Raw genomic sequence first — 17,126 nt, 5'->3', positions numbered from 1 at the left:
ACCTACAGAATGGGAGAAAAATATTCACAACTATGCAACTGACAAATTTCTAATATCCAGAGTCTATAAGAAACTTAAACAACTGAATAAGCAAACACCAAATAACCCCATTAGGCCGTGCGCAGTGGCTCATGCTTGTAACCCCAGCACTTTGGGAGGCCGAGGTGGGCAGATCATGAGGTCAGGAGATCGAGACGATCTTGACTAACAAGATGAAACCCCATCTCTACCATAAATACGAAAAGAAATTAGCCGGGCGTGGTGGCGGGCGCCTGTATCCTAGCTACTCCGGAGGCTCAGGCAGGAGAATGGTGTGAACCCGGGAGGCGGAGCTTGCAGTGAGCCAAGATCACGCCACTGCACTCCATCCTGGGCGACAGAGTGATACTCCGTCTCAAACAAACAAACAAACAAACAAACAAAAACCATTAAAAAGTGGCCAAAGACAGGAACAAACACTTCTCAAAGGAAGACATACAAATGTCCAACAAACATATGAGAAAATGCTCCACATCACTAACCATCAGTGAAATGTAAATTAAAACCACAGAGATACCATCTCACACAAGTTAGAATGGCTATTATTAAAGAGTCAAAAACCAGCACATGCTGGTGGGGCTGCAGAGAAAAGAGAATGCTTATGCACTGTTGGTGGGAATGTAAATTAGTTCAGCCACTGTGGAAAGCAGTTTGGGGAGTTTTAAAGAACTTAAGACAGAACTACAAATAGACCCAGCAATTCCATTATTGGATATGTATCTGAAAGAAAACAAATCTTTCTACTAAAAAGACACATGCACTCACGTGTTCATCACAACACTATTCACAATAATAGCAAAGACATGGAATCAACTGAGGTGTACATCTATGGTGGATTGGGTAAAAAAAAAAAAATGTGGTGCTTATACACCATGGAATACTATGCAGCCATAAAAAACAATGAAATCATGTCCTTTGTATAGCATCATGGATGCAGCTGGAGGCCATTATCCTAAGGGAATTAATGGAGAAAGAGAAAACCAAATACTATATGTTATCACGAGTGGGAGCTAAACATTGGGTACTCATGGACATAAACATGATAACAATAGACACTGGGAACCACTAAAGAGGGAAGGGAAGGAGGGGGCCAAGGGTTGAAAAACTATTGGCTATTATGCTTAGTACCTAGGTGGTGGGATCATTCATAACCCAAACCTCAGCATTACCCAATATACCCGGGTAACAAACCTGCATATGTATTTTCTGAATGTAAAAGTTTGAAAAAATAAAAAAGAGCTTCTTTAATTTCCCACATTCTAAAAGATATTCACCTATATTTAATACTTAGAGTGTTCAAGTTTGTTTTTGATACCTAAATTTTTACTTCATCTGGAGTTTATATGTATTTGTAGTTATTCATATGAAAAGAGATGAAATACCATATATGAATATATGGTATATATATACCATTTATATATGGTTCTTTTTATTTTATTAAATAGTTCTTTTTATTTTATTAAAGTCTCTTTTCTTCCCATTCATGTGTCAAAATAATTATTGAAATGTGGAAATAGCAGAAAGAGATTATTGGGAATCCTTCAAGTGAGGTTCTGGGCTTGATTCTGTAGCGGTTGAACAATTTACAACTGTAGGAAGAGAGATTAACTTACATATTTTTTTCTACTAGAGATGTAAATAATTTCTATCTAATATAACAAATAATCTTAGAGAAATAGGAACTGATTTTCCATAAACCCAAAACTACCTAAAATTTCTTTTTTTACATTGCCTCTATACACATCTAACTCATTAAATGTTCTTTGGGCTAATTTTAGCATCTGACAGATTTCCTCATTGATCAATGAATTGAATAAAATCTTTTGCATAATAGAATTTTTTTAATCCGTTAGAAAATTATACTTTAACAAATCTGATATGCAACCTCTCTCATATACCGAAGTTTCAAACATGCTTGGGTCTGTTTCTGAGCTCTATTTTCTATTTTAGTGCTCTATTGGTCTATTTTTGATCATACTGTTATAATTGCTACAGCTTCATAATAAGTCCTCACATTTGGTAGGGCAAGTCTCCCCCTGCATTTTCTTATTCAGAAATAGTCTGGCTATTCTAAAATCTTTGCTTTTCCATATACATTTAAAAATCAGCTAGTGAAGTTCAGTGAAAAATCCTGTTGAGATTTTGTTTGGAATTTCATTGAATCTGTGGATCAGTTTTGGGAAAATTAATATCTTTTTGAAGTTGTCCTATCAGCAAATATAGTATACATCTAATTTGGATCTTTTTTCATGTCTCTTAATAAGTTTTTATTTTTCCCTGTAGTGTTCTCGTACATCTCTCAGTAGAATGAATCTTAGGTACTTGATTTTCTCTAATTCTATTTTAAATGGTGTGTTTCTTCAAATTACATTTTCCAGTTGTTTGTTGCTGCATATAGAAAAGAAATTCAGATTTTGCATAAAAATCTTATATGTAATCACTTCGTAAACCCTCCGGTTATTACTTATTTTAATGTAGTATGATTTATCAATATTTATGGTTTTTAAAAAAACTTACTTAAAAATATTTCCCTCATTGAAGATCATGAGAATGTTTTTCTGTATTATCTTCTGGAAGTTTTATTGTTGCTATGGTCTCAATGTTTGTTCCTGGCCCCTTCTTCCCTCCATCCATGTGTTGAAACCTAATCTGCAGTGTGATACAGTGTGATGGTATTAAGATGTGGGGCATTTGAGAGGTGATAAGGTCATGGGATTAGTGCCTATGTTAGTCTGTTTTGTGTTGCTATAACAGAATGCCATAGACTGGGTAATTTATGATGAACACAAGTTTGTTTGGCTCACAGTCCTCGAGGCTGGGAAGTCTAAGACCAAGGCACCAGCATATAGCATGGGCCTTTGCACTGCGTCATCCCATGCTGGAAGGACAAGAGAAGGTGTGAACAAGAAAGCAAGAGAGGGCTAACTTTGCTTTCATAAGAAACTCACTCCCTTGATAATGACATTAATCCATTCATGAGTGCAGAGCCCTCATGACCTAATCACCTCTTATTAGGCCCCACCTCCAATACTTGTTACGTTGGGGATTAACTTTCCAACCCTTAACCTTAGGGAGCACATTCAAATTATTGCAGTGACCTTATAAAAGAGGCTCCAGTGACTGGACCTTAGGAATGGGGCATGGGAGGGGTGGGCCTCAAAATGTAATGAAAAGTATTTGATCACAAAGCCTTCAGCCTCAACTCCTATCCTATTTACTACTGTAAGATAGTATAGTTATATGTTTGTTTGTTTTAAGATGGAGTCTCGCTCTGTCACCAGGCTGGAGTGCAGTGGTGCGATCTCAGCTCACTGCAACCTCCACCCCCTGGGTTCAAGCGATTCTCCTGCTTCAGCCTCTCGAGTAGCTGGGACTGCAGGCATGCACCCCACCATGCCCAGCTAATTTTTGTATTTTTAGCAGAGACGGGTTTCACCATGTTGGCCAGGATGGTCTCGATCTCTTTACCTTGTGACCTCGTGATCCGTCTGCCTCGGCCTTCCGAAGTGCTGGATTACAGGTGTAAGCCACCGTGCCTAGCCAGTTATATGTTTTATATAAAAGAAGTATAGAATATAATAACAGTAATAATAACTACCATTTGTTGAGGGTTTACTATGCATCTGTTCCTGCCAAACACTTTAAAATTCTCACCAAAACTCTGTGAGGGAATTATTATTAGTTTCATTTAACACATAAGGAAATTTGGGATCCAGAGAGGTTAGGTCAATTACTTCTACAGTGCTACAAAAAAGGTAGAAATGGGATTTGAATTCAGGCTGTCTGACTTCAAAGTTCAAGGTCTTAATTACACTGCCTGCGACAATGCACAAAGGGATGTTAAATAAACTGAGTATTTTTTTTCCTCAATTTTGTCTCAGTTTTTGGGAAACTCTGGTTACTGTATTGTATGAATGGTCATGGTCATGTCTTTGTTAAATAAGTAGTATGCTTTTGGAATACTCTTATTTAAGCTAAAGGGAAGTTATCATTGTGCTTAGTACATTGTCCACAATGTGATATCTGAGGTTCCTGACTCTTCTGGGAAAAGCCATGATTCATCCAAGCTGGTTTAATAAGAAAACTGGGAAATCAAAGGGATCCCTGAGCCTAGATGTGACCCCTTCAATGACACTCAGGCTGTGAGGCTCAGACCTGAGGCTGAAAGTCTGGGTGAATTGCCGTGTTGCCTCTTCTCTTATTTATTCATTTATTTATTTGTTTGTCTGTTTATTTTATTTTATTTTGAGATGGAGTCTTACTCTGTCTCCCAGGCCGGAGTGCAGTGGTGTGATCTTGGCTCACTGCTACCTCCGCCTCCCAAGTTCAAGGGATTCTCCTGCCTCAGCGCCCTGAGTAGCTGGGATTACAGGCATGCACCACCATGCCTCGCTAGTTTTTGTATTTTTATAGTAGAGATGAGGTTTCTCCATATTGGCCAGGCTGGTCTCAAACTCCTGACCTCAGGTGATTCGCCTGCCTCACCCTCTCAAAGTGCTGGGTTTACAGGCGTGAACCACCATGCCTGGCCTGTTTGTTTATTTAGACAGAGTCTCACTCTGTTGTCTAGACTGGAGTGCAGTGGCAAGATCATGGTTCACTGCAACCTCAACCTCCCAGACTCATGTGATCCTCCTACTTCAGCCTCTCAAGTAGCTGAGACTATAGATGTGCATCACTACATCTGACTAATTTTTTATTTATTTTTATTTTTTTGTACAGACAGCATTTTGTTGAGATGTTGCCAGGGCTGGTCTCAAACTCCTGGGCCAAGAGATCCTCCTGCCTCGGCCTCCCAATGTATTGAAATTACAGGTGTGAGCCACTGCACCTGGCTGTCCCTTCTCTTTTAAACTGAGTCTGGGGACTTTAGAGAAACCCAGTGGAATATATAGCCCTTTATTCTCTTGCTACCTGATTTCCACTTCTCTCCTAAAATGGCTGGTAAAAAAATAAGGTCTCTTAGAGGAAAATTAAAAAAAATAAATAAATGGGGCCGGGTGCGGTGGCTCATGCCTGTGATCCCAGCACTTTGGGAGGCCGAGGCAGGCCAATCATGAGGTCAGGAGATCGAGACCATCCTGGCGAACATGGTGAAACCCCATCTCTACTAAAAATACAAAAAATTAGCCAGGCGTGGTGGCGGGCGCCTGTAGTCCCAGCTACTCGGGAGGCTGAGGCAGGAAAATGGCGTGAACCCAGCAGGCAGAGCTTGCAGTGAGCCAAGATTGTGCCACTGCACTCCAGACTGGGTGACAGAGCGAGACTCCATCTCAAAAAAAAAAAAAAAATGTAAATTCGTGACTTTCTTACAGGCATAACTGATTAATTTATGAGGGAACCAGAAAGATTTTACAGCTATTTCAAAGACGAACTTGAAAGAGTAGAAACAAAAATAGGCCATGAAATAAATTTACAAATGAATGTAAAACTGGCTTTTCCTACTGAAAAAGATTCTTTGCTTGACTAAACTTTAGTCAGGCTCTTGAAACTTCTCCTAGGCCCATTTGTGCACTTGTAAAATCCAATTTTAGCAAGAACTCTGGTAAGGCATTTTAACAAAAACCCCCTACTCTCAATGTCTGATCATCTTCTACCTTTGATCCTCCATCATCCCCTAGGTGATGTCTGATCACCCTGGTCTGTCTTCAGCAAGACTCCTGTTAGGTGGGTTTATGCAGAGTCCCCTTTACACCTTGATGTTTCCTCATAGTAATTTTCCATCCACTGACCTCCACCCTGGTTCTTGACTGTAAATTTTCTTTTGCCTACACTGGATTTGGAATTGGGCACAATCTCTCTCCTTCACTACAAAATCCTGTTGTAGTGGTCCCTATATTTATCTCAATGGTTCTGAATCTGTATCTTTACATATTTTAACAAGTATCATTGAATAATTTTTCTTTACTTCCCTCCACCCACAGTGTTAACGAAAAAATTATGGTGCTTTAACAAGTATCACCGAATAATTTTTTCTTTCTTTTTTTTTTTTGTTGAGATGGAGTCTTGCTCTGTCGTCCAGGCTGGAGTGCAGTGGCACGATCTCAACTCACTGCAACCTTTGCCTCCCGGGTTCAAGCGATTCCCATGCCTCAGCCTCCTGAGTAGCAGGGATTACAGGCACCCACTACCACACTTAGCTAATTTTTGTTTTTTTAGTAGACATGGGGTTTGCCATGTTGACCAGGCTGGTATCGAACTCCTGACCTCAGGTGATCTATCCACCTCAGCCTCCCAAAGTGCTGGGATTACAGGCATGAGCCACTGTGCCCGGCCATAATTTTTTCTTTAACACTATGGGTAGAGGGAAATCAGTGTTTCCTCCAAGCAGTCAGAATCTACTTGCATGTCTGTAGACAAGAATTTTTGCTTTGCTATCAGTTATTTACAGAGTTATGAGTAGGCCAAAGATAATAAAACCTAATAGTGAAGCGGCATCATCCATTTGGGGTAATACCTGAGGTACCTCTTGCCAAGGAAATCAAGGATGCAGACACACAAGGAGTGAGTTTAAGAGTGGAAGTTTAATAGGCAAAAAAGAAAAGCTCCCTTGTGCAGAGGGAGGTGGTTCCAAGCAGATCTCCTGGTTTGCAGCAAGAATTGGTTGGTTTTATAGATGTGTTTGAGGAGACAGTGTCTAATTTACATATGGTGCAAAGGATTGGTTGGATCACGTGTGCCATTTACACTGTACCCTAATCTTTCACCACCCTAATCCTTTATTATGCAGATAGGTTCTCTACCTCACCAGCGCCATGTTGTCTGCTTCTTTACTGCATACTTTGTGACAAAGAAAAGGGAAGATGGAGCTTTCTATTGGCACAGCTGCCAGCATTTACCTATGCGGATTCCAGCTTGCTTATCTGTCTGCAACTTGATTTTTCAGGCTGCTCTTTGTTAGAAAAGAAATGATTTTGGGGCTGCTTTTTATTAAAAGGGAAATCTTGCTGAGGACTCTCTTATCCTCACTATCTGCCTAAATAATTTTTTTCTAGCTCCTGTATCAATAGAATTAGATAAGCCAGGAGAGAGTACTGGACACAATACATTTTTTCTCATTGAAATGTTGATTTAAAAAAACCAAACTCTGGAATATATTTAAAGAGGTTTATTGTGAGCCGATACGAGTTACCATGGCCAAGGGAACAGTCTTAAGAGGTTCTGAGAAAGTTTGCCCAGAATGCTTGGGTTCCAGGTTGGTTTTATACATTTGAAGGAGAAAGGCATTACAGCTGAAATTATAAATCAATACGTGCAATGTGTACATTGGTTCAACATACAGAGGTGAGATATATTGAAGAGGGGGAACTTACAGGTCATAGTTGGATTCAAAGATTTTCTAATTGGCAATTGGTTGAAGAGTTAAGCTTTGTCTAAAGACTACAGAAAGAAATGCTTTAGTTAAGATAAAAGGGGTTTAGGGGACTAGGTTCTTTTTTTTTCTTTTCGTGACTCAGCAGAAGAGACCAAGGTTCTTGCTATGTAGATGAAGCCTCCAGGTAACAGCCTTCAGAGAGAATAGATAGTAAATGTCTCCTTTTGAATCATAAAAGGTGTCACACTCTTAGTTAATCTCTTCTATATCCAGGAAAGGCCTGACTATATTAATAAAGATTCTCTAAGATGCAAATTTCTCCTGTGAATGATAGCTTTTCAGGGCCATTTCAAAATATGTCAAATAAATATGTTTGGGGGCAAAATATTTTCATTTTCTTTAGGGTCTGCTCTCTGTCATGTGATGCTATACCAGAGTCAGGCTGGAATTTGGTATCTTATTGCCACAAAGAGTCTGTTTTGTCAGTCTTATGATCACTGTTTTAATGTTAATGCTAGTCAGTTGTGCCTAAACTCCAAAAGGGAGGAGGGTGTAACGAGGCATATCTAACCTCCCTTCTAGTCATGGCTGGGAAGTCAGGTTTTCAGGTTTCTCTGTGGCTCCCTTGGCTCAGAGGGAGTCTTCAGTTGGTGGAGGGGCTTAGGATTTTATTTTTTGTTTACAGAAAATGCTCAGCTATCTTTATGGTTCACTCTTCCCATCTGAGTATTAACCAGGCCTGACCCTGCTTATCTTCTGAGATCAGATGAGATTGGCATGTTCAGTGTGGTATGACTGTAGACTTTTTGGTCTATTTCTAAGTCTTTCACAATTTTTTCTGACAAATCACATTGTGTATCTGATCACTTTATAATTGTTTCTTGCATTACAATTGCTCATTGAAAACTGCTGATGGCATAGGAAGCATACCTTTTTCCTACTCATTTTAAACTGAAAACATCTTAGAATTAGGTGTCTTAACAGAGAGAAAGAAATGTGTGTGTGTGTGTGTGTGTGTGTGTGTTGTGTGGTGGGGCCACTCTGGAAAAACACAGTAGAACACCAAGACCTCCAGGGCAACTGAGTACAAATCCTTTAATAACAAAGGAGCAATTTCATAAGAAAAGATTCAGGTCCCATGTGGTATGAGAATAGCCTTGTCTCTATTTGCCACTCATGTGTTCACACTCTGCTGGCAACAGGGTCCCCTATCCTGAGGGAGATGAGGACATTTATTTCCTGATATTGATGACTCTACTCAAGGACAGTGTTTGCTTTTTTAAAAAATTTATTCGGAGGGATCTCACTATGTTGCCCAGGCTGGTCTCAAACGCCTGGGTTCAAACGATCCTCCCATCTTAGCCTCCTGAGTAGCTTGGACGACAGGTGTGTGCCACCATGTCCAGCTCTAAGGACTGTGATTTCATATGGTCTCAAACCCAGGTTCAGGCCAAAAGTAGAGATTTATCTTCATTTCCTAAGTGATATGTTACTATTGTCTAGGAACAATAGTAATTTTTAGTAGAGATGGGGTTTTTACCATGCTTGCCAGGCTGGTCTTGAACTTTTGGCCTCAAGTGATCTGCCTGCCTCAGCCTCCCAGAGTGCTAGGATTACGGGCATGGGCCACTGCACTTAGCCCTGGAACAGTAATATTTCTATAATAAACACTATTCTGGGTAACTTAAGGGTATGTCCCATGACATACACAGACAACTAGAAAAAGCTTTCTCTTTTCATCTAAATTGATACAATTTAGTCAAACAACAGATGGATGAATGCTCAGTGATTTATTTGTTGGCCTTTCATGTTAACTTTACACAGTTTAAGTCCAAAATCTGCATTCCAGACACTTGAAAAGAAAGAGCGCTGTTCAGTTGACCTTTATTTAACAAGAAGAAATTTCAACTGGCTCAGGGGTTCCTTACAACATTGTAGACTGACATTTCAAACAAGGACTGTTTCCTGTTGAGAAGGAGACGTGATGATTACTGTTATTGTCGTGTGTGTGTGTGTGTGTGTGTGTGTGTATGTGTATGATCATTGAACATTAAAGTAATCTAAACCAAGGCATTTTAAACCAAAGCAGTGCTTATCCCTAATATACCCCAGGAGTATCTCATGAACAGCTATATAGGCTTAGGAAGCTAGATGGCAGAGCAATCACACAGTTAAAAGGCTTTGTATGCAGTTGCAGGGAAAAACTAAGCTTTTCTTCAGTTAAAAAAAAAAAAAAAAAAAGACATTCCTGCTTACCTGTTCGAATGGTAAAAAAAAAAAAAGGTAGTCTAATATGATGATTTAAAAGGAACAATTTTCAAGGTTAAAAAAATCAGAAAAATTTCCCTTATGCCAGAGATTTGGTAATAATAACCAACTTCATGCATTAGGGTTCTTTAAAAGAGTAATGGAGTGCGTTTAGAGGCATGGACTTGGCAGCAGCCTGAGTGAGTAGTCTCTCTTAAGTCTTTCTAATGATTAGCCTGTTACTTAAGTTTCTACCTATTATATTTCTTTCTTTTCTTTGTGGCTCTCATCTGTAAAGTATGTATCAATCCTTTACATTATGATGATCAGGGATAAATCCAGATGACTAGAAAGTACCTAAGATAATTGATGAAAAGGTTATGCAACCAGGGGGAAAATATAATAAGTTAATAGGTACCTAGAGATCAGGGGTTGAACTACCAAGCTTCAAATTCTCAGTCCTGTGACCTTGGCCAGGTTGTGTAACTTCTTAAAGCACTGCTTTTTTTATTAGTAAAAATGAGGGTCATAATAGTACCATGTCATAGACTTGTCATGGTTATTATGAAGACTGACCACCGTTATGTTGTAATATAATAAGAAATATATATTTAGTCTCTGCCATTTGTTTCCGGCACACAGCTCCCAAATCCCTTGAAATTTCTTAAGTGGTAAGTGTCTTTTTGTATGCTATTGAGATGACTGGTGGCCGGGGCTCTCAGATAGCCTTAGGAGTGGGGGTGCTGGTTGCCAAGGATACCAACCATGTGATTAGAGTCTTGGGACTTTCAACCTCACCCCTCAACTTTTGAATAGGGGAAAGAAGCTGAAGGTTAGGTTGATCTTCACTGGTCAATGATTCAATCAATCATGCCTATGCAGTGAAGCCTTCATAAAAACCCAGAATGACTGAGCTTGGGGAGCTGAACATGTGGAGCTGCCTGAAGCCTGGTTCTCCCAAGAGGGTATGAAAGCTCTGCGCCCCTCCCCAGTACCTTGCCCTATTCATCTCTTCCATCCAGCTGTCAATCTGTATCCTTTGAATATCCTTCATAATAAGTGGGTAAATGTAAGTAAGGTGTTTCTTTGAGTTCTGTAAGCTGCTCTAGCAAATTAATCAAGCCCTGGGAGGAAGTCATGGGAACCCTGACTTACAGCCTTCTGGGCAGAAGCACAGGTCACAACCTGGGGCCTGCAATTGGCATCTGAAGTGGGAGGCAGTCTTGTGGGACGAGCCCTTAACCTGTGAGGCCTGATGCTATCTCCAGGTTGATAACATCAGTGTTGAATTGAATTAGAGGGCATCTGTTTGGTGTCTGCTGGAACACTGATTGCTTGATGTGTGGGAAGAAATTCCCACATACCTGGTGTCAGAGTGTTTTGTTGAGTCTGAGAGAGAAGGAAAAACACTTATTTTTTTTTCTCTATCTCTAAGAACCACAGTTCCTGGTGTGTAGAGAACAGTCTGTACATGTTAGTTATCAGTACTACTGCATTTTGTTTGTATAACTTTGCACTTAAGTATACACATTTCTTTAAATCCTCACATAATTTTATCAGGTAAGTATTATTGTCTTCATTTACCTATGGTGGAGACTAGGTCAGACAGGTCATCGGCTTGAAGTGGGAGCCTGGAACTCATCCAGACCCAACTCCATGTCCAGAGCTCTTCCCAGCCACCATTCTGCTTTCCAAAACCGAGAAAAACTGCAAATGAAGAACCCTGGGTTCTTTTTGAAATGCAAGCAATTCTAAACCCTCCAAGAGGTAAAACCTCTTAAGGCATGACCAGGTAGAAAAAGGTGTCCACTAGCAAACCATCCAGAGAGCCGGGGGTCTGTAGGATTAGAGAATACTTATGGTTTAGGTGCACAGTATAAACTGTCTGGAGGAGTGGGCAGAGTGTGGCTCAGTCCAGGATCTTGATGAGCCTGCTATAAGGTCCTTGAAAGCAGATATCGTGATCTTTGTACTCCCTGTCTTATTGCTTGGCACAGTAGGTGCCTCATAAGTGTTTGTTGACTTGTATGTACTAATACCCTATGAAAAAACTTCTTTCTATTATAATAACTATGTTGGGATGGGGTAAAAATTATTAATGTGATAGTGTATTAGTCTGTTTTCATGCTGCTGATAAAGACATACCTGAGACTGGGCAATTTACAAAAGAAAGAGGTTTATTGGATTTACAGTTCCACATGGCTGGGGAAGCTTCATGATCATTATGGAAGTCAAGGAGCAGCAAGTCATGCCTTACGTGGATGGCAGCAGGCAAAAAGAGAGCTTGTGCAGGAAAAATCCCCCTTATAATAACCATCAGATTTTGTGAGACTATCACAAGAATAGCTTGAGAAAGACCTGCCTCCATGATTCAATTGCCTTTCACTGGGTCCCTCCCACAACACGTGGGAATTCAAGATGAGATTTGGGTGGGGACACAGCCAAACAATATCAGGGAGTATTCACGGACATTGCACCCCATACCCTGGAGCCCACTGAAAGAATTCTGCAGGGGCCAGCCCTAGTTCTCTATTGCCTTCTCTGCTGGTAAGTATTTCTCTCTCTCTCTCGCTGTGTGTGTTGGACAGTTATAAATTAGACCCCTGTATTTTTCAGCTCAGGCTGCCATAACAGAATACCACAGACAGAATAGCTTAAACAATAGAAGTTTATTTTCTCGGCCGGGCGCGGTGGCTCAAGCCTGTAATCCCAGCACTTTGGGAGGCCGAGACGGGCGGATCACGAGGTCAGGAGATCAAGACCATCCTGGCTAACCCGGTGAAACCCCGTCTGTACTAAAAAGTACAAAAAAACTAGTCGGGCGAGGTGGCGGGCGCCTGTAGTCCCAGCTACTCAGGAGGCTGAGGCAGGAGAATGGCGGGAACCCGGGAGGCGGAGCTTGCAGTGAGCTGAGATCTGGCCACTGCACCCCAGCCTGGGCGACAGAGCGAGACTCCGTCTCAAAAAAAAAAAAAAAAAAAAAAAAAAGAAGTTTATTTTCTCATAGTTCTGGAGGCTACCAGTCTAATATCAATGTGCTGGCCGAGTTGGTTTCTGGTGAGATTTCTCTTCCTGGCTTGCAGATGGCTGCCTTCTCATTGTGTCCTCACATTGCCTTTGTGTACATGTATTTCTAGTGTCTCTTCCTTTACTTTTTTTTTTTTTTTTTTTGAGACAGAGTCTCGCTCTGTCACCTAGGCAGAAGTGCAGTGGTGTGATCTCGGTTCACTGCAACCTATGCCTCTCGGGCTCAAGCTATTCTTATGCCTCAGCCTCCTGAGTAGCTGGGGCTACAGGCATGTGCCACCACGCCTGACTAATTTTTGTGTTTTTAGTAGAGATGGCTTTTCACCATGTTGGCCAGGCTGATCTCGAACCCCTGACCTCAGGTGATCTGCCTGCTTTAGCCTTCCAGAGTGCTGAGATTACAGGCATGAGCCACCATGCCTGACCTTCTCTTTCTTTCTTTTTTTTGAGACGGAGTCTCGCTCTGACGCCCAGGCTGGAGTGCAGCAGCGCGATCTTGGCTCACTGCAAGCTCTGCTTCTCAGGTTCATGCCATTCTCCTGCCTCAGCCTCCCAAGTAGCTGGGACTACAGGCACCTGCCACCATGCCCGGCTAATTTTTTGTATTTTTAGTAGAGATGGGGTTTCGCCATGTTAGCCAGGATGGTCTCAATCTCCTGACCTCGTGATCCTCCTGTCTCGGCCTCCCAACGTGCTGGGATTACAGGTATGAGCCACTGCACCTGGCCCCTTCTTTTTTTTTTTTTTTTTTTTTTTAAATAAGGACACAGTTCTATTGAATTAAGGCTCCTCCCTTACAGCCTTATTTAATCTTAATTACCTCCTTAAAAGCCCTATCTCCAAAAACAGTCACACAGGGTGTTAGGGCTTTAATATAGGGATGGTGGACGGGGAGCACAGTTCAGTCCATATCAACCCCCTTCAATCCTAATTGAGATGTGTGGAGAAAATCTCTTCAACAATTATTCTGACTACTAACTACTGTACTTTGTGGCACAGTTCCAGGGCAGGCCCACGTGGTTTGCTAGTGGTCACCTTTTTCTACCTTGTCTAGCCTTAAGATGTTTTACTTCTTGGAGGGTTTAGAATTGCTTGCAGTTCAAGTCTACACCTTTCTAGAGTCACAACGTGTCCTAAGTAGCAGAGCTGCCTTTGTGCATACCAGCACAGCTGGAGAAAGCTATCCTGGAACACAAGTTCTCTTTGGCTTTGAAGTTCACAGTTGGTTGACTCACTTTGGAGTCTCATCCTTCACTGGTGTTTTTGATTCCCTCATACCCAAATAAAACCCAGAAAGGATGACTTAGCACTATGTGCATTTGTTGATTGTTCAGTCAATGTGTGAACTGCATTTACCTTTTAAACCTCAGTCTCTAATTGCAGGAGAAAAGGTTTTTAAGAATCAGCAAGTTGGTGGAGAGACATTTCTTTGGGTAGGGATCCTTGAAATCATCCTAGGCCTCCTTTAATATTGGCCTTGAGAATAGCCCTGATTTAGTCTTTTTGGATAGGGCCAGGAGGAGGGGCAAAGGAATATGTGGTCCTTCCAGAAGGCATCCTCAAGTTTGTAGGGGCTGCTGAAATCTATTCCTGGGTCCTGGGAAGCCCTGCCCTGGCACCTATGATGTGGTGGGACATCTCTCTCTCCTGACTGCCCCTCCTTGCTGTCTATTGCTGGCCCTCCTTTTCAACTTTACTAACCTTGCCCCAAGTTTTATCTGTTTTAAAGATCAAGACTTCCAGGTGTACATTTTTGCAATTTCCAGCCAGATGACCGTAATTAGAATCTAATGACTTTTATCTGATTACCTTTTAACCGTAGAATCTTCTCACTACCACTCGGGAACACAAGTCTATATCTCTTTTGTTATTTCCATTTCTGATAATTTTACTGACAAAGCATTGTTGGAGCTGTATCCTCTTATTAGTTGGACCATCTCTAGAAAATACAAAGGGAGCTCCAAGGAAAGCCTGGCCCACTGCTGGACCCTAAATGTGGCCAACACCGATCTGTTCGGTGTTACTCACTGGCGTATCCTTATATTGTTTCAAAATTCAGCATCCACATGACTGGGCCTATATAAAGGTAAAGTACTTTTTGGTAAAGTACTTATAATAAGTCACAAAATCAGCAAATAAAGACTGCTCAGGCTAAATGGCATCACGTGTAGAAAGGTAATGAACAGCACCAGGAAGAACATGACAAGTAAATGAATGGTTAAGACAAGGCCTATGAAGTTCTAATGAAGAAGACCTCATTGTAGGAGGGTGTGGCAAGAATAGCTTTGCAGAGGGGGTGGGCCCTGATGGGCTTGTTAGCATCAGCAGGAAGACAGCGAGTGAGAACTTTGAAAGAGAGGAAGGGAATGCGGCAGCAGGAGTGCAGGATAGCTTGAGAGAAGAACTGAAACCTTGTAAACAGTAATGATCACTGATTAGTTAACATTTATGGAGCCATTTCCTGTTCCTGGTACATTTTTTGGCACTCTATGTATGTGGTCCTATCTGACACATACCTGTGACCTTGGGAGGCAGACGTTATCCTCATGAGACAACCGGAGCCCAGAAAGTTTAGGTCATTTGCCCAGGGTGACTCATTCTATTCTCAACCCCTTCTTCTCTTTCTTTCTTCCTTTCGATGGAGTCTCAGTCTATTGCCCAGGCTGGAGTGCAATGGTGTGATCTTGGCTCATTGCAACCTCCACCTCCTGGGTTTAAGTGATTCTCCTACCTCAGCCTCCTGAGTAGCTGGGATTACAGGTGTGCACTACCACACCCAGCTAATTTTTGTATTTTTAGTGGTAACAGGGTTTCACCATGTTGGCCAGGCTGGTCTCACACTCCTGACCTTGTTATCTGCCTTCGTCGGCCTGACCTGAAGCCCGTGTTCTTAATCACCAACTGTCTCCCTGTGGGAAAGTTGTGTAGGCCAGCTTGGTAGGGGATACGATCTCCTGGAATTTAAAACACTGGAGAATTTGGTGCCTTAGGAAAGCGAGAAAGTGTTGGTCAGAATGTAAGTATCCCTGGTCTACAGGCAGTACTGGACCGCACTGGCCCAGGTAATTCAGACCTGATGTTTAGGCTTGTGGCACAAACCCTAACTGGGCAGGTAGCTCTCTGAAAAGAGATAACAGAATGACTCCACCATGGTTTTTTCAAGAGTAGGCCTGAAGCATTTACTGGGGAGAAATGTCTCCCATATGGAGGAAGGCAGAGAGAGTAAAAGGAAATGGAGAGCAGGCTCTGAGAAGGCAGAAATAATAATGTGAACAACAGGAGAGGAAAGGAGGTGGGCGGGCGGGTGGGTGAAAGCACAGATACATTGTTATTGTTATAATCAAAGGGAGAGTGGGTACTGGAGAGAACATTTTCTATTAATAAAAGATCTAAAATGATGGGGGAAAGGACAGTAGCTGAGAGGCGGCCTTCTTTGAAAAATATGGCCACTAAAAGGAATTCACCTTTCCAATTTGCACTGCACTTTATAGTTTCCCAAGTGCTTTTTCATCTATTATTTATTCTGACATCAGTGCTGTGAAGTATGGCATTATCAACTCTGTTTGACATATAAGGAGGTAGGTTTCAGAAAGGAAAGGTCCTATTTGAGGTCCTATGACTGGTTAGATAGAGCTGGGACCAGAACTCAAGTCTTAGCCCTGCTGGACTTCACCCCCATCATAATGCCAGGAGGAAACATAGTAATTCAAACTTTGGGAAAGAAGCTGTAAGAGCTGCCTAGGAAAAGTTGAACGTGGTGGAAAATTTCTGGGGACTCTATTAATATATAATAATGGAAAGTTTATTGAAATTTATCCAGTTAAGATTGAATTTATACAAACACTTTATTAATTTATATTCAGGTGACCAGAAAAAGTGACTCTGAATACAAAGAGTTTGTATTATCTGGTATTCCTTGTTCTAGCTGCAGAAGAGTAAAGATTAATTCTTGATCTTTTTTAATGGTCTGATGATTTGCCTTTGCTCTCTTTCCCCAAGGAAAAAAGTTTCTTCTCACTTTCTCCTTAATGATAGCACTTTGCATTTGTTTAATGTTACCGAGTTTCTATTGGTAGTGTGCCCTACAGTAACAGAGGCCTCAATAAATTTAAGAGTCCAGTTTCCACTGAGCTTGCCATAGTTCATATTTCTTTCTGCTTTTTCTATATTGGCATACTGATATCTGGAGAAGCATCAGTTTGCTTCTCCCAACGGCCTTTATTCACACAGATAACTCCATTTCCAGTGTAACCCCTCTTATTCCTAGTCTTGCTATTTCGCCCTTATTCTTTGATCAAACCATGATATCTGGAATTTTATTGTCTTTCCACATTATTAGTTATTTATTGCTGTGTAACAGATTACCCCAAATTTTATAACAAATTAAAAACACATTATCTCATAGTTTTTGTAGGTTGGGAACCAAGACACTGGGTTGATGTCTCTCACAAGGTTGCAGTTAAGCTATTGGACTGCCATCATCTGAAGGGCTCCAGGA

Source organism: Macaca fascicularis, chromosome 7, assembly GCF_037993035.2.
Source record: "Macaca fascicularis isolate 582-1 chromosome 7, T2T-MFA8v1.1".
Taxonomy (NCBI): domain Eukaryota; kingdom Metazoa; phylum Chordata; class Mammalia; order Primates; family Cercopithecidae; genus Macaca; species Macaca fascicularis.
Note: the sequence above shows the minus strand (reverse complement) of the source record.